The sequence below is a fragment of the Lathyrus oleraceus genome, chromosome 5, assembly GCF_024323335.1.
Source record: "Lathyrus oleraceus cultivar Zhongwan6 chromosome 5, CAAS_Psat_ZW6_1.0, whole genome shotgun sequence".
Lineage (NCBI taxonomy): Eukaryota > Viridiplantae > Streptophyta > Magnoliopsida > Fabales > Fabaceae > Lathyrus > Lathyrus oleraceus.
Window position 1 is genome coordinate 596,327,633 of NC_066583.1, and position 18,940 is coordinate 596,346,572.

The following is an 18,940-nucleotide window of genomic DNA, read 5'->3' on the forward strand; positions in this document are numbered from 1 at the left end:
GGGGGGATCATCTTTCCCACCTAGTCTATTGCTCGAGAGAAATTTTGTCTTGACCAATCAATTAAATACAGGAAGGTAGTTTCCTTGGTGGATTAACCAAGATTTTTTCCTTTTTTTTTGTTCTGGCGTCCTTGTACCTGACATTCGTGTATGAAATGAATAATTAAACATTATAACTCATATCTTGCAATGTGTAATTCATATTTTGTTACTTACGATTGTTTTTACCTATTCAATTGATATTTCATTTCTTGTCCCCTATAATCATGCTCGAACTTTTATTGGACGTCCCTAGGGACCGTTCCACCAAGGATTGATACTCCCTTACTCGCCCCCATGTGAAAACGTTGTTCAAGGTCGAGGTATTATGGATTTACCCATCATCCCCTGAGTCTCTTTTAGGGGGCTTTGATCACTTTGGTCGTATGTTGTTGGAGTTTGTGACAAGACCTTTAACTCAATGTTACCCTTAATATTCATAAGGAAAATAGAGATTTTAGTATAGATTTATTTATTATTTGATGGAATAACATATAAATCATAAACAATGCATCAAATTTTACATATTTACTTAATTAAAATTAACCTGGTGGCATAACTATTGCATATTTACCACTTGGGACGTCATGGCTAGCTTCTACTTCACCTATATTGGTTACCTACACCTATTTGTATAGGATGATCCCCCTTACCTGCAAGAGACTAGATACTGGGAACACCACTATGTATAAGGTTGCCACAAAGGGTCTGCCTAGGATACAATTGTAGCCATTTTTGCAAGTAACTACTAGAAATTGAGATTCGATCGCCATGATATCTTGTCCATTTCCTAGGGTGACCATCATCTTAGTGAACACATAGGATGGATTATTGCTTCGTTGAAGGCTTGCACGTCGGATCCTTCATATGGCGATAACTTCTCTTTCTTCAACCCCATTTTTTCAAAAAGGCCTGAGTACATATTATCACATGAATTACCTCCATCAGTAAGCATTAGGGTTACAAAAAAATTAGTGATTAGGGTCGTTATCACCAAAGCAATGATCTCCCTTGGAACCCCCCTAATTTTTTGATGTCATAGAACCCATGGAATAACCTCCCTAACACCCTAGTTGAAGTGATTCCCTTCTTCTTGTCAATGACCATCAACTCTTCGATCTTCCTCTTCATGATCCATTTGGCCAGATTGGTTGCTCTTGGGTTGTCACTAGTTATGAAAGTGACATGTTGGCACTTGCCTTTATGCCTTCTTCTTTTTTGGTGTTGATATCATTCCTTTTGGTTTTGGAAATAGCTCTGAGGGTTTTGTTGGGGGAATCATCCTTCTAGAGGAAAAATTTCTTCTTCATTGAACCTTATCAAATCCCTCAACCTCTCTTACTATCTTTGGTGAATTTAGTCAACTGCTCCTTATTAAACAATCCTTCTATCATATCTTTCAACCGGATATAGTCATTGGTGTTATGGCCATGACTCTTATGGAAACAACAATACTTGGACTTATCTTTTTATGACGATTTCATAACGAAATAGAGATTCATGATTTTGGCCTCCTTAAACTCAATACTTGTGAACTCATTTAAAAATTTATCCCTCGAAGTATTCAAGGTAGCAAGCATTGAATCAGAGCCTGGGGTCACGTTCTTCTTCTTCTCCATGACGAACATCGTGTCTTTTTGGGGTACCCAAGGATACATCCACTTTAGTGAAGTTTTCATTATGCCCATATATTGCCTATTTATTCCCATGAGTGATCTCATTGAGCATAAACATTATTGTGGACATCCTTTTTCGAAAGGTGAAATGGGAAATGAAGGCTTAGCAAAGATCTTTCCAAGAAACTATGCTCTAGACTAGAAGAGTCTTGAAACAAATCATTGCAAATCCAGTCAAGGTTAGTGCAAAGAGCTTTCCCTTTACGACCCCATGGCGGTGATAAATCTAATCAGTTCTCCAGATGCTCGATATGTTCTTCTAGGTCTCTGGTACCATAATAGCTTTGAAGCTTCAGAGGTTTCTCTAGTGACCTCGAGAACCTACTATTAAGGATGTAGGCCGATATAACGTTTATTTTTCCCTCCAGAGTCAGATCGTCTTATTCATACATCTCCCTCCTTTGAGTACGATAGACCTCTGGGGGATTATGGCTACCAATTTCCCCTTCAAGATTTAGGGGATGTGACATGTGTCTTCTATGACGGTCGTGAGCTAGCGACCTCAATATGTTTCCTCCCGAAGTTGTTGTTGTGATAGAGGTCATCTTGTGAATGGCTTCTTGATTTATTTGAGAGGCCTAATCCCACACAATGTTATTATTTTGATTGACGTGTTATAGGCTATCTTAAATCCTAAACAACCTTTCAGCCATGAGTTGTGAATTTTATTATTGCACTAAATTTTAAACATTGTTCAGTAGATGAATAACTCATTTCACCCTAAGGTTAGCATGTAATAGCTGAAGGCTGGGGAGCATTTTGTATCAAAGAATCACAGATTATGGTGGAGGATTATGTGAAGGTTCACCTTGATGAAAATTTTACGTTGATCTGAAGAAAGAAAGAGTTTGTAGATTGACTCTTAGCTTAACATGATATTGCTCCGAAGGATTAGGTGGAGATTTTACCATGATTGGATCGTCTTCTATTTGAGGAGAGGAAACAAAATCTCTAACAACTTCAACAGTGGCGGAAACATCTTCTAGTTGAGCGGCGAAGCGAGTGGCTTTCGATTTCACCATGATTGATGATTTTTAAGATGGATCTGTTGGAAAGGAAGTTGAGATTCTATGAAGAAGATCAAGAAATGGATATCTAAAATTCTAAGAGATGAGATTCAGATCTATGAACCGGACAAGATCTAAACATGGAAATACGCGTGAATCAGGTTTTGATTCCATAGACATCTCCCATGTTCCGTGGTGGAGCAGAATTGTTCGATGAATGATAAGGGGTCTGAACTACAAGGTTATCACTCCAACGCCTAAGCCAATAAGAGAATGAAAAGTGATGTGAGAGTGCAAATAAATTTGAATAGTTTAGAAATGAGGTACTTTTCCACTTAAATAGTGGGAACTATTACAAAAAAGAGCATGAAGTGAGGCGTGGATCGCGGTCATCCATCAGATTGATCTGAATGATCAACATAACTATTGAAGGCCAAATTACCTACTTGATGGGGGAATAGAGGTCTACCTCTTCTTCACGTTTTACTACTTTTACTTTATCATTGAGCCTTTCGTCTTTGGCCTTATGGATGACTCAGAACACCACATTTTAGAATGGACTTGTCAGTTTCCCTTCTTCCTTACAGTTCCTTATATTATGCCTCATTGCTCCATATTTTTCCATGTAAATGTTGACAGTTTCCTTGGAACTACGTGTGGATTCGTAGGTTCATCATTGTCATGTATCTCAATTTTTTGGACAAACAATTACTCGTCTCATGACTAGTGAATAAACCCCTACTTGATCATAGTTGTGGTCCATTTAATGGGAAGATACTGTGTGAATAGGTGGACTCAACTGTGGATTTTCTATAAACAAAAAAAAACATTAAGTTGTAAAAATCAGATACATAATAATGGACAACTGAAATATAATGGTAGTTTATCAAACATGTAATAGTTAGATACAAAATCTTTAGGTTGTTTCGTGTTCTTCCATGTACATAATATGACATGACAACATGGAACCCCAATCAAAACTCATTTCCTACGTGAATATGTTTCTTCTAGTACAAGTCATATGATCAATTTTTATATTAGCGCCCGAGATTAGAAAGACTCCTACTTAAAAATACTACAACAATGCAAAACAAAATAGGGTATATGGGATTCCCTGCCACACTGTTTTGTGAAATTAATGAAAGTTACTGAATTTCCAAGATAATTTGGTGAAATGAAGAATTTAACTAATCCAAAGGAAAAAAATTAGTGTTGAATCCAAAATGTTGAAAAGACTTCTTATTTGAAATATCTAATCCATCATAGGAACCAAGATCGTTGGTGTCACTTTGAACAGTATCTACCATGTCCATGGCCTGAGCAACATTACTATTCACATCACCAAAAATATCTTTGTTCTATTTTTAAGAATATATTTAATATTCTTGAACCTTTTAATAATAATGAATATTGGAAAATCATAATCGTGTTTCTTCAAATGATTGCCAATATTCTACAATGGGAAAATGTAAGAGTTAGACTTAACACAAAAATGTCAATAGTAGATGATTTAATTGTTTCATGGTGAGGGTGCATTAAGTAGCAATACTGTAAGCATCAAACTAAAGACAATTGCAAAAATAACTATTAATCACTTGGGAAGTGTGCATGCTTTTTCTAACATAGAACTCTATGAATTGTTGTCTGGTATTATCAAATGCACCAAATTGTTTGAGTACATCAAACATTGAAACTCATCAAAAGAGATTTTGTTGGGAAATGGTTTGCTAGTTTTCTCATAAACGCCAAAAACGGTACTCAGATCTCCCAAGGCCCGGAGAATAGACCTCACAATTTTATAGTTCACAATCTTTATTATTGACATTAGAACCCAAATGTCTAGCCACATTTTAAGGAATTTTTCTACTAAGGGCAAGTTCATGATACTCTTAGTTGGAACATGTGAATGGAGATTCTAGTTTTTTATTCTGAATCTTGTTATAGGTGATTTGATCTATTTGTATCTAGCAGGAGAGTGGGGCTTCACATCAGGAGCAGGAGAATGTGGCTTCTCAAAAAAGGTGAGTGAATATATGGGAAAATTTCTTATCTCATCCTATAGGGTGGAAAAACACCCTATCGAAAATAAAAAATGTCTTTTAGATTCTAGAGATACATCTTCGGACACACTATTGTTTTAAGTCAAAACGATACAACTATTCCACAGATTTATCTCCGAAATATTTCAAGACGTGAAAAATATTTGAGCGTCTAAACGCTCGAAATAGACACAGAGTCACCACTGGAGTTTTTATTTGAAGGGAAACGTCGATAAAACTCTAAAATAAAGAAAAAATGGTCATCACAATCAATTGAGGGTTCGAAAGTTGGTTATATGAGGGGAATGTATTAGCATATGTCACATATGTTGTATTAAACGAGAACCTTCTAATAGACTAGGGTTAAGTGTTCTTAAGGGAATTTTTGTAATTGTTTTGTTTATTTATTAAAAGGGGTATTTACAAAAGATTTAAAGAGGGAAAATGTTGGTTTTTTATTATTGCGCTCGCCAGAGTTTCAATACCATGTGTCTACGTATTTCCAAAGTTCAATGAGAAAGTCGGATTTTCATAGTTCGTGTCAAAAATATTTTTGGGTTAGTTGATTTTAGAGAATAATGTTAGATCACATTTAAATAATATTACGTCGATGGCAGACGGTCTTTGAGGACCGAGGGAGAGCGCTACAAATGACTCTATGCATGATAATCGAATGAGGTTTGTTTTTTATGCATGAAGTACGACGGTTGGTGCATGAGGTATGATGTCGGATGTGTTGCCAATGAAGATTGGGTTTTGGATATGTGATAGGCGTTGTTGGGCTTTTGTAAGGTGCCAAACAAGATTGGAGTTATTAAAAGTGCTAAGCGCGATCAGATATTTATGGGGTGCCAAGCAAAGTTGGGCTTTTGTGGGGTGCCAAGTAAGATTAAAATTCTGATTTTTTCATGCTTCCTACTCTGGGAGTATTCTAGGTGAATGAGATGATATGCATGATTTGATGCTAGATCGATGCAACATGATTGATGCATGATGATGTCTTATGTGATGACTTAAATGTTTCAACAAATGTCTATGTGGAGGGAAATGGGCGGTTAAGACTAAAAAGCATTTTTTCAACAAAACTTATTTTCAAAGTGTTATAGGATGTTGTGCCTGCACGGTCTCTCAATACTCATATTGAATCCATTGGTTGTTGATGTATAATTTTTTATGGAGACAAATTAAAGTATTGGATATACAAAATAAAAAGTTTCTTTCTTTTCCAAGATGAAGATTTATGGGATATGGTTATAAATTGCCACACACATCTTGTGGATGCTAATGGTGTAAGGCTTGAAAAAAATCAGATGAATGGGCAACCAAATAATGATCACAAGAATCATCATAGATCCCTAAATATTTTGATGTTAGTTATTTCCTATTCAGTGTTGGAGAAGATTACAAATAAAGACTCTGCTAAGTCTATATTTGATTCTTTAAGAATGACTCGTGAAGGAAATAAGCAATTTAAGAAAACTAAGGCTTCAGGTTTAATCCAGAAGTATGAAGCCTTCAGGATGGAAGGAGATGAAATAATTGAGGAAATATTCCCAAGATTTCAAACTCTTATAGCTAGCTTGAAAGTTTTAAATAAGGGATATACTACTGCAAAAAATTATCAGAAGTTTGTCAAAGAAATGAAGGCCAATGATGATAACACTCAAGGTGTCAAATGATATGAATAGTGCAACTCTGGAAGAGATTATAAGTTCTCTAAGGAGTCATTAGATAAAGCTTGAAGAGGATGAGCCTCAGAGGAAAGTTATGCATGTGGTTTTGAAGACCAAAGTTCTTCAAGTTAAAAAAGAAAACTCTGAATGTGACTCTAAAGATGAATCTGAATGTAACTCTGAAGATGAATTTGAAGGTGTCTCTAAATAAGAACGAGCTAATATGGAAATTAAGACCATCACCTCTAAAGCATAATTAATATCGTATCAGATTCAGATTAAGAGGAGGTATTTTATAATCTCACTCTTTCTAAATTGGAATTATCGTTAACTGAGATTATTGAAAAGAGTTAAAAGCTTCAGCAAATATGCAATAATTTGAAACAGGTCCATGTTGTATATTCGGATGCCTATAGTGAACTACTGAAAGAAAACTCTATTTTAAAAGAAAGAGTCAGTAGTTTAGAAGATAAAAACCCTACCCTAAAAAGCAATAATGAAAATCTTAGAAAATAAATTCTTTTAGAAGCTCATTTGGACACTGAATATGCTTCCAAGAGATATAAAGCTTCTTTTAGAAAAAATCTAGCTAAGAATACATATATAATCAAAATGACTTCAATTATCTATGGAGTTAGTGATAAAGGGAAAAGAGACATTGGTTGTGTTAAACCAAAGAACTCCATGTTGAAGCCTAAACCCAAAGAGAATGTCCAAAATCCAAGGGTTATGTGTTCCCATTCATCCTATGGTCACACACATAATATATATTTTGATCATAGACCCTGAGTTGATAAAACCCTAGGAGAACTAACCACAAAGGACCTAAAAATATATGAGTACCAAAAGATAAAATGGTTTATGTTGCAGACATCCTGGGTAGCAAAGTTGAGACAAAAATGATGGTACTTATACTATGGATTCTCTCAACACATAAAAGGAATAAGGCATATTTTCCAAGGCCTGGAACTTAAACCCAGTGGCTTTGTGGGTTCTAGAAGAGGTGAGAAGGGTAAGATTAATGGTTTAGAAATTATTGGTAATGATTTTCTTCTCTCTACCTCTGATGTATGTATTTTACACTTAACACTAACAAGTTTGATTCTATTGATAAAAAAAGTATCTTGTTGAGTTCAATAATAAGCTTGACTCTGAAAAGTCAAAGTAAGTTTGAAAAGTATGAAGATTTGAAGATCAGTTATTCTATCTCTGAGGACATAGCTTCTGATGTACTCATAAAAGAAACATACAATTAGAACCAGAAGTGGCTTACACATCAGAACCTCTGAGGAAGCTCAATCAAATATGGTTTCATTATGAAAATCTAAATCTTGGTGAAAAGAAAGGTCCTATCAGAATTAGATTATCTTTCAAACAATATCAAGAAATGTTTATGGACTTGTTTTCTATCTCAAAACTAACATCCTTTAAATAAAGCTCTTTAAATCTTAAAAGCATTAAACTTAAATTCTAGAAAAGGATGAGGTAAGTTAGATAGTCCCAATAAGAATCCCTTGGGGAATTTTTGTCTTCTAAACTAAATTTTTTTTAAATTAATGATGAAAATCAAGTGTTGTTTTGAGTGGCTCTAAAGTAAGATAATTATCATACATTTAACCTTCTAAAATGTTTGAAGTGACACATTGGGATACTTTATTTCTTGGGTAAAGATAAAATCATTTCATTCGCCTCCCTTGTCAGATTGCATGTTTTCAAAAAAAAAAAATTATTACTTTCTCTATTTAAACCCACCATGCACTCACTTCTCACACACAACACAACTATTCTTCACAACCCATGCTTGAAATATTTCATCTTCAAAACTATATCTCCAACCTTAAAACCCTAACCATGGCTGATCAACAACAACAACAAGAACAACTACAATAACAACAAGATCAACAACAATAAGAGCAACTACAACAACAACAAGATCAACAACAAAAACAACAACAACAATAGCAGCTTCAAAAAAAATCTCAACATAATCCAATAGAAAAAATCGATAACATGTGGGTCAACGGATCTTAAAGTAGACTATGATATTATCTTAACAAAATTTCTTATCTCATCCCATAGGGTGGAAAAACACCCTATCAAAAATAAAAAATATTTTTTAGATTCCGGAGATACATCTTCGGACGCAACATTGTCTTAAGTCAAAACGTTACAACTGATCCACAAACTTATCTCCGAAATATTTCAAAACGTGAAAAATATTTGAGCGTCTAAACGTTCGAAATAGACACAGATTCACCACTGGAGTTTTTATTTGAAGGGAAACGTCGATAAAACTCTTAAATGAAGAAAAAATGGTCATCGCAACCAGTTGAGGGTTCGAGAGTTGGTTATATTGGGGGAATGTATTAGCACCTATCACATTTGTTATACTCAACGAGAACCTTCTAATAGACTAGGGTTAAGTGTTTTTAAGGGAATTTTTATTGTTTTTCTTATTTATTCAAAGGGGTATTTACAAAAGATTTAAAGAGGGAAAATATTGGTTTCTTATTATTGCACTCACCAGGGTTTCAATACCATGTGTATACGGATTTCCAAAGTGCAATGAGAAAGTCAGATCTTCATAGTTCGTGTCAACAATATTTGTTGGTTAGTTGATTTTAGAGAATAGTGTTAGATCTCATTTTAGTGGTTAAATACTTGTCTGTATGCCCACACTATAGAGACTTGGGCATTATTTGCATTTGCATTGAATGAATCTAACTATTCTTTTATGAAAAGTTTGGTTTAAATACGCAAGGGAAAAAATAATTTGATGGGTTAAGATGAATTTTAGTTGAGAAAAAAAAAGAAGTTTTTGTTTTTGATCTTTGGAACTGACTTTGTGTTAGTGGCCTATGTACATGTATTGTGAAGTATTTATGAGTTTATATACAAGTGAATTTGTGGGTTTCACCTAAAAGAGATAAAGACATGTTTTGTGTTTTTTAATAAATTAAATATTTATTTTATTTATTTTATTTATTTTATATTTTTCTATTAAAAAAGATTAACTAACCTAATAAAATAAAATCATTAAAAAAAAGGCTAATTAAATAGAAGAACCTAATGAGATGGACATGTTTTTGGTATTTTTTAAATATCGGTTAAGAAAAATTAGGTTAAACAAATTTTACTAAATAAATTATTTTTTGCGTTTCGAATAATGATTAAGAAAATAAATCAACTAAATGAGTTAAATTAAATTATGGAAATAAAAAACCTAAAGGGATGTAGTAGAAACATGGAGAGGGTGTGAATCATACGAGATGAGGGCCCAAGCCCAACACAAAATCTAACCATAATCTTAACAAACAATTAATAACAAAATAGATTAAAAAAATATATAAATAAATAGATAAAAATCTTGGGAAATAAATAAAATAATAATTAATAATAAATATAGAAACATGTCACCTTACTCTTACCAAAATTAAAAATATAAATAATAACAAAAAAAAAGAAACATGCCCTATTGACTTATTCAAACTGCAACCATATCCAATGAAACTAGGACACAGGACAACATTTTTAATTAAAACACAAAAAAATAGAACAAGCATAAATGGATAGAAAAAAAGATCAAACATACTCAGACTCTCACTCTCTCTTTTCTCTCACGTCAGTTTCTCTTTATATTATCCCTCAATATCAAATCAAACGTATCCCTTTCCTTGACTCGTGCTCCCACGACCAAAGAATACAAACATGAATAATAATAAAAATTAAAAAAAAATTAAAAAGAAAAACTGATACCCATCAAAATGCAATGTTTGATGGTCGAAAGTGGTAACGGCATGGCTGCGTGGTGAAGGCTTGCACGCATGGGCGGCTGGTGACGAGTGGAGCGGCGTGTGACAAGGTTACGCAGCTTTGTGATCGTAGATCCGATGACTCTGAGGGCGACGTCGGTTTCAATTCCAATTTTTTTCTCTTTTATTATTTTATTTTATTTACTTTGCTTATTTTATTGCGGTTGTTGAATTTATGTAACTTTGATTGTGAATGGAATTTTTATAAATGATTGTTATGAATTATGATTAAATATCTATGGTTTGGATGCTGATTGTATTTTATTTTTTTGGAGATAAAGTAAGGGTGATGTTTGTGTTATGATGTAATGGTGAATGTATGAAGATAATATTTTAATGGTGGTTTGAATAGAGCTTTGAGAATGGTTGATTAAGGATGAGAAAAATATGTAGAAACTGGGGTCTATTAATAGTTTGAAAAAACTAGGTTAAAAGACAAAAAAGGAAAAGAAAAAAAATAATATCATATATTATTTGATTTTACTTGATCAGCAAGCTGACAAACTTTAACTAATTAGAAGCCATTATGATAAAAGCATGACCAATCAAAAGCAAGTTTGTCAAAATGTGACAAATCAGAAAATAGGAATGACAAATTGTGAGATTTTTTTATATTTGTATGATTTTTGGCTATTTTGTGCATAAAACAATGAATTAAACGATTTTTTTTTAAATGCCTAAATATAAAAAATTAAAATTATATTAAAAAAATCAAACAAAAGTCAACAGTGGGATTCAAATCCACGACCCTGTATTTGATATTCTTGAATGTTTACCAATTTAACTAACTGACACATTTGATTTTTTTTAAATGCTAAAAATAAAAGATAATAAAAAACAAGTCGGAAAAATTTAGGGTACGACAACTTCCCCTATTTAATTACCTTCAACCCGAAGGCATGAGTGGCGATAGTCCCCATGTAATTGTGAAGGTAATTAAATTGAAAGGACCCAAAATTTTGTCCATGAAAAGGAATATGGAATAAAACAAATTAGTCAGGATATGGTAAAAGATCATTGCCTTCCCAAGGGTCGGTGCTTAGATCAAACGTAAAGTGATCATCGTCGTAGGTCGGTGCTTAGATCAAAACAAAAGGAGATCGTTGCCTTCTCGATGGTCATTGGTTAGATCGAACGTAAAGAGGTTGTTGTCAAATTTCGGTTATTAAATTGAAACAAAAGGAGATTGAGGCCTTCCTGAGGATCAATGCTTATGTCGAACATAAATAGATCATCGCCTTCTCGAGGGTTGGTGCTTAGATCAAAATTAAAGAGAGCATCGATGGATACTGGTTCTTGGATTGAACATAAAGAGATCATCGCCTTCCTGAGGGTTGGTTCTTAGATTAAACATAAAGACATATTTGTTGGAGATTGGTGCTTAGATCAAACATAAAGAGGTTGTCTCCTTCCCGATGGTTGGTTCTTAGATCAAAGATAAAGAGATTGTCGCTGGAGATCAGTGCATAGATCAAGACCAGTCGTCGCCAACTTAAAAATCGATGCTTAGAGTTAAGGGTACATTTATCGTCTTCAACTTGAAGGTCGATGCTTAGCTCAAGTGAAGGAGATTTTTTAGGGACATGAGAGGTCAACACGTACTCACGATTTAATGTGGATCATTTAAGACGGCCATCTACTGGGGTAGATTCCATAAAGGAGTTACTAGGGAGCAACTTTCAAAAAGACTATGTGGGGAAATTACTTACTGGGGAAACCAATAAGCATTCTAGCTAAGATAAGAATTCACTTTGGAGATTTTAACTGGTTTAGTTGGTGATTAATCTTGACTTCCATGAGCGGTCACAAAAACTTGCCTTATGATTTGCATGTATGTTTTATGCTGATGTATTTGAGAATGCATGATATGTTTTGGAGGATGCATATCTTAATGCAGGATATTAATTTGGTTATCCGGCACAATACATAACATCTGCATATATAATACGCATGAAATGATGCATGAAATGTAATGATTGATCAACACATGTAATGGGTTAAGGGATGTGGGCAAATAGAAATTGGACTTCAAAGTAAGTTTGTGAAGCATGGTTTATTTTCTTTGGATGAAAAAGGCCAAGGAGGTTGGACTTTTGAGATATGTCAAGTGAGGTTGGACTTTTGAGACGGGCCTAGTGAGGTTGGACTTTGAAAGGTGATTAGATTGTTAGACGAGTGTTGGGCTTAAAAAACGATCATGATCATATTTCCAAACGGGTACTGGACTTTGAAATGGAAATTACTTTATTGTTATACAAGTACTAGTCTTTAGGACGAAGAAGATTCAATTTCCAAACGGGTATTGGATTTGTAAATCAAACTTCTGGACGAGAACTGGATTTGAAAACTAAACTTCCAACCAAGATTTGGATTCAAAAATAATTATCAGACAAGAACTGAATTTGGCAATTTTCTACCAGATGAGATCTGGATTTTAAACTGGAGACTTCCAGACGGGTACTGGGCTTTAATTGATTATTATACAAGAACTGAATTCGATTGCCATGCGATAATTGGGTTCTATTAATTACTAGACGAGAATTGGATTTGACTGCCAAGCGATAACTCTGTTTTATTGATTGCTATGCAAGAATTAGATTTGACTTCTAGACGAGAAATGGACTAAATATATTACCAACCGAGAACTGGATTTGTCTGTCGGACGAGAACTAGACTTTAACTAATTATAAGAGGAAAACTGAATTTGATTTCCATACGAGAATTGGCCTTTAACTGATTTCTAAATGAGAACTGAGTTTGACTTCTAGACGAAATTTGGACTAAATTGATTACCACACGAGAACTGGATTTCAAATTGAATGAGTTTCGAGCGAGCATTGAATTCTGAAGAAAAGGGTTTTGAACTTTTTAGCCAAGTAATGGTCTTTGCGGTTTCCAAACATTGTTGGGATTTGATGGATTTAAAATAATATAGTGACGATGGCACACAATCTTTGAGGAATGAGGGAGAGTGCTACACATGACTCTTGATGCATGATAATTGAATGAGGCTTGTTTTTGATGCATGAAGTGGGATGGCAAGTGCATGGGGTATGATGCCTGAAGTGTTGACAATGAAGATTGGGTTTCTGATATGCGTCAGACATTGTTGGCCTTTTGCAAAGTTGGGCTTTTGTGGGGTGCCAAGCAAGATTGGACTTCTGATTTTTCATGTTTCCTGCTATGGGAATATTCTAGATGAATGAGATGATATGCATGATTTGATGCTAGACCGATGCAACATGATTGATGCATGATGATGTGTTATGTGATGAATTAAATTTTTCAACAAATGCCCATGTGGATGGAAATTGGCAGTTAAGACTAAGAAGCTTTTTTTTTTCAACAACACTTCTTTCCGAAGGGTTATAGGATGTTGTGCCTACACGGTCTCTCGGTACTCATGTAAAACCCATTGGTTGTTGATGTTAAAATTTTTATGGAGGAAAATTTGAGTACTGGAAATACATAATATATAGTTTATTTCTTGTCCAAGATGTAGATTTATGGGATATGGTTATAAATTGCCACACACATCTTGTGGATGTTAATGGTGTACGGCTTAAAAAAAACCATATGAATGAGCAACCAAATAATGATCACAAGAATCATCATAGATCCCTAAATATTTTGATGTTAGTTATTTCTGATTCAGTGTATGAGAATATTACAAATAAAGACTCTGCTAAGTCTATATTTGATTTTGTAAGAATGACTCGTGAAGGAAATAAACAATTTAAGGAAACTAAGGCTTTGGGTTTAATCTAGAAGTATGAAGCCTTCAGGATGGAAGGAGATGAAATTATTGAGGAAACATTCTCAAGATTTCAAACTCTTATAGCTAGCTTGAAAGTTTTAAATAAGGGATATACTATTGCATATCACATAGAGAAAATTATCAGAAGCTTGTCAAAGAAATGAAGGCCAATGATTATAACACTCAAGGTGTCAAAGGATCTGAATAGTGCAACTCTGGAAGAGCTTGTAAGTTCTCTAAGGAGTCATTAGATAGATCTTGAAGAGGGTGAGTCTTAAAGGAAAGTTATGCATGTGGTTCTAAAGACAAAAGTTTTTCAAGTTAAAAAAGAAAACTTTGAAGGTGACTCTGAAGATGAATATGAAGGTGAGTTTGAAGATGAATTTGAAGGTGTCTCTAAAGAAGAACGAGCTTATATGGAAATTAAGGCCATCACCTCTAAAGCATAATTAATATCATAACCAGATTCAGACTAAAACGAGGTATTTTATAATCCCACTCTTTCTAAATTAGAATTATCGTTAACTGAGTTTATTGAAAATAGTCAGAAACTTAAGAAAATATGCAATAATCTAAAACAAATCCATGTTGTCAATTCAGATGCCCATAGTGAATTGCTGAAAGAAAACTCTATTTTAAAAGAAAGAGTCAGTAGTTTAGAAAATAAAAAACCTTCCCTAAAAATCAAAAGTGAAAATCTTAGAAAATAAATTCTTTTAGAAGCTCCTTTTTACACTGAATGTGCTTCCAAGAGATATGAAGCTTTCTTTTAAAAGATATTACAGCTAAGAACACAGATAAAATCAAAATGACTTCAATGATCTATGGAATTAGTGATAAAGGGAAAAGAGACATTGGTTGGGTCAAACCAAAGAACTCCATGTTGAATCCTAAACCCAAAGAGAATGTGAAAAATCCAAGGGCTCTATGTTCCCATTCAACCTATGGCCACACACATAATATATATTTTGATTATACACCCTGAGTTAATACAACCTTTGGGAGAACTAACCACAAAGGACCTAAAAATCTATGGGTACCAAAAGATAAAATAGTTTATGTTGCAGAAATTACGAGTAGCAAAGTTGAGAAAAAAATCATGGTACCTATACTATGGATTCTATCAACACATAAAGGGAATAAGGCATATTTTCCAAGGTCCGGAACTTAAAACCAGTGGCTTTGTGGGGTATAGAAGAGGTGAGAAGGGTAAGATCAATGGTTTATAAATTATTCGTAATGATTTTCTTCTCTCTACCTCTGATGTATGTATTTTACACTTAACACTAACAAGTTTGATTCTATTGCTAAAAAATGTACCTTGTTGAGTTCAATAATAAGCTTGACACTTAAAAATCAAAGAAAGTTTAAAAAATATGAAGATCTGAAGATTAGTTATTCTATATTTGAGGATATAGCTTTTGATGTACTCATCAAAGAAACATACTGTTAGAACCAGAAGTGGCTGACACATCAGAACCTCCGAGGAAGCTCAATCAAATATGGTTTCATTATGAAAATCTAATTCTTGGTGAAAATAAAGGTCCTATCAAAATTAGATTATCTTTCAAACAATGTGAAGAAATGTTTATGGACATGTCGTCTATCTCAGAGCTAAGCTCCTTTAAATAAAGCTTTTTAAATCTTAAAAGCGCCAAACGTAAATTCTAGAGAAGGATGAGGTAAGTCAGATAGTCCCAATCAGAATCCCTCGGGGAATTTTTGTCTTCTAAACTAAAAGTCTTTTAAATTAATGATGAAAATCAAGTGTTGTTTTGAGTTGCTCTAAAGTAAGACAATTATCATACATTTAACCTTCTAAAATGTTTGAAGTGACCCATTGGGATGCTTTATTTCTTGGGTAAAGAGAAAATCATTTCATTCGCCTCCCTTGTCATATTGCATGTTTTCAAAAACAATTTTAGTATTACTTTCTCTATTTAAACCCATGATGCATTCACTTCTCACACACAACACAGGAATTCTTCATAACCCATACTTGAAATCTTTCATCTTCAAAACTATATCTCTAACCTTAAAACCCTAACCATGACTGATCAACAACAACAACAAGAGCAACTACAATAACAATAAGATCAACAACAATAAGAGCAACTACAATAATAACAAGATTAACAATCACAATAGCAACTTCAACAACAATCTCAATAGGAAGCTACTATGATGGAAGGTCTTCATGAGATTTCATTATATACTTTGGTGATTATGCTGGAAGTTCTCTGTCAGACAAATGTAGATATTGAAAACCTAAAGCAAAATGGGTTTGACCTCACCAACGATGTTATAACCCAATGATGGGAAGTTTACTACGATAGGGAGAAAGGGCCAGTGTATCCTGCATTGGTAAAAGATTTTTGGAGTCATACAGAAGCTACAGATGGTTAGATCTTCTCTAGCATTATGGGTCATAAAATTCAAATTTTTGAGAAATCCATAGGCAAGCTACTAAACCATGATAGTTATGGGAAAAGATTCTATCAAATGTTCACAAAAGGGGGAAATTGGATGAATTGGTTGCTACCATCTTCGAAGAAGGAGCGACTCCAGGCGTCACGATTCTCCAATATACGCTGAGGATTGATGTGAAGATTCGTTTGGGATGTATTCATCATCGTCTTGCTGGGAACTCTGTTGATTACATCAACATTGACCAAAAATGCATATTAAGATGAATTTTCCTATATTATTTGTCGCGGCTGGAAAAATAACAGAGTCGACACCAGCTTTCATTCGTTCCTAAGGAACTGAAAAATAATGATAAAACCTATAAACTAAGGGTAAGATGCTAGGTTCGAGAGTCAGTTAAGTAAGGGGAAGGTGTTAGGCACCCTTTACCTCCATTGTACTCAATATGATCCTCCTTTAATTCTAGGGTTAGCGTGTTTCTAAGGAATTTTTTATTTAATATTTATTAATTGTTTAATTATTTATTTATTTACAAAAATGTTTTATTATTTTAATAAGGGAAGACCTAAAAAATGTTTTTGAGTACTCGCTAGAGTCTTACAACTCTATGCCTACATAGACCCATGTTGGATGAAGGATCAGAGTGTCGTAGTTCTTGTAAAAAATGTTGGTTTGTTTATTGCTTTTATCCCTTGAAAAGTTCTCACGCATCAGGGGCAGAGAAATAATTGATTTTGGAAAAATTCTTCAATGCACTAGGGCAGAGGACTTATGATTTGAGGTGTGTTAAATTGATTTTATCCCATTTGATTGATTGCAAAAATATAATAATTAATTTATTTAAGAAAATAAATTAATAATAATATTATATATTTATTTAATAAAAATATTAAAAGGATAATTATATAAACCCAAGTATTATATCACTTATCCCTAATTTTTTTTATCCCTGAAACCCTAAAATTTCCTTAGAAATTTATCTCATGATTATCCCCATTATTGATTACAAAAAAAATACAATACTTAATTTATTTATGAAAATAAATATTATATACTTATATGACATATACTTTATCCTGATTTCTATCCCCGATTTCTATCTCTTGATTTATCCCTTGTTTTTATCCTTTAATTGTTTTGAAAAAATATAATATTTGATTTATTTAAAAAATGAATTAGTGATTATACTCGAATATTAGACATAACCATTATCCCTGATTTTGTCTCCGATTTTATGCCTTGGACAACCTTAGAATTTTATCTCATATTTTATCCCATGTTCTTATCCCCTTGATTATTATCTCATATTCTTATCCCCTTGATTATTATCTCATATTCTTATCCCCTTGATTATTATCCTATATTCTTATCCCCTTGATTATTATCCCATTTGATTGCAAAAATATAATGATTAACTTATTTCATAAAATAAATTATAATATTAAATATTAAATGATAAATGATATATCCCTTATCCCTGATTTTCATTCCTAAAATCCTAGAGATTTATCCTATATTGTGCTAAAATTATCTCATAGTTATCCCATAGATCAGACTCAATTAACCCTAGTTAATTAAGATTCACTAATTAATTATATTTTTGTCTTTTTATTTTAATTATAGTAATCTAATTATTAATTCTGAAATATATATTTTTTGTATTTTTTAAAAATAATTGATTTTTGATATTAGTTAAAAAAAGGGCTTTGTGATATTAGTGAAAAAAAGGATTTGTGATATTAGTTCTAAAAGAAATTTATGATATTAGTCTTAAAAGAAGATTGTGATATGCTTTTTATAATATTAGTTAAAAAATGATTTAAAAGAAAATTTGATATTTTAAAAGATTACTTCGTGATATGAGAAAAAAGTTGTTAAAAAAATTGAAAGGAAAAATAGAATTGAATTTTATAAATTGCTAAAAAAACAATAGGGTTGATATATGATTTTAGTTTTAAATTGTTTAGAAGTTCATTATGCTTTTTTATGAACTAGATTATTACATGGTACTAAAACATATTCAAAAGCATACAAATATTATATAAATAGACTTAAGACAATAAAGCACAACAAAACTAAGTTCTTTGAAAAAAGTGTAAACATGAATGAGAGACACACTTACAAGAAGGAGGATTTCTCTGGTTTTGAGCAAAGGTGTCGGCTTTTTTCCCTTTCTTTCCCCTTCTTGCCTAGAACTTCTTCTACCTTCTCTTCTTGTTCTCCTCTGGTGCGAGACTCTTTCTTCCCTTTTTTGCTTGGATGGATGTTGAAGATTTAGGGTTTAGTTGTTCTTATTCTTCAGCGTGAAGAACAATAACTTTAGGATAGATAATTTGTAGATTGTGGATGAGAAAAAATGTAGAATATAGGTGTTATTTATAGATAAAATTAGGTTAAAAAAATTAAATGAAATTGAACTGTTTAGGAATGATTTCATTTAACGTGATTCTACCTATTTGTTAGAGCACAAGCAAATGAACCTGGATAGATTCATGGCTTTGTGAATTTAG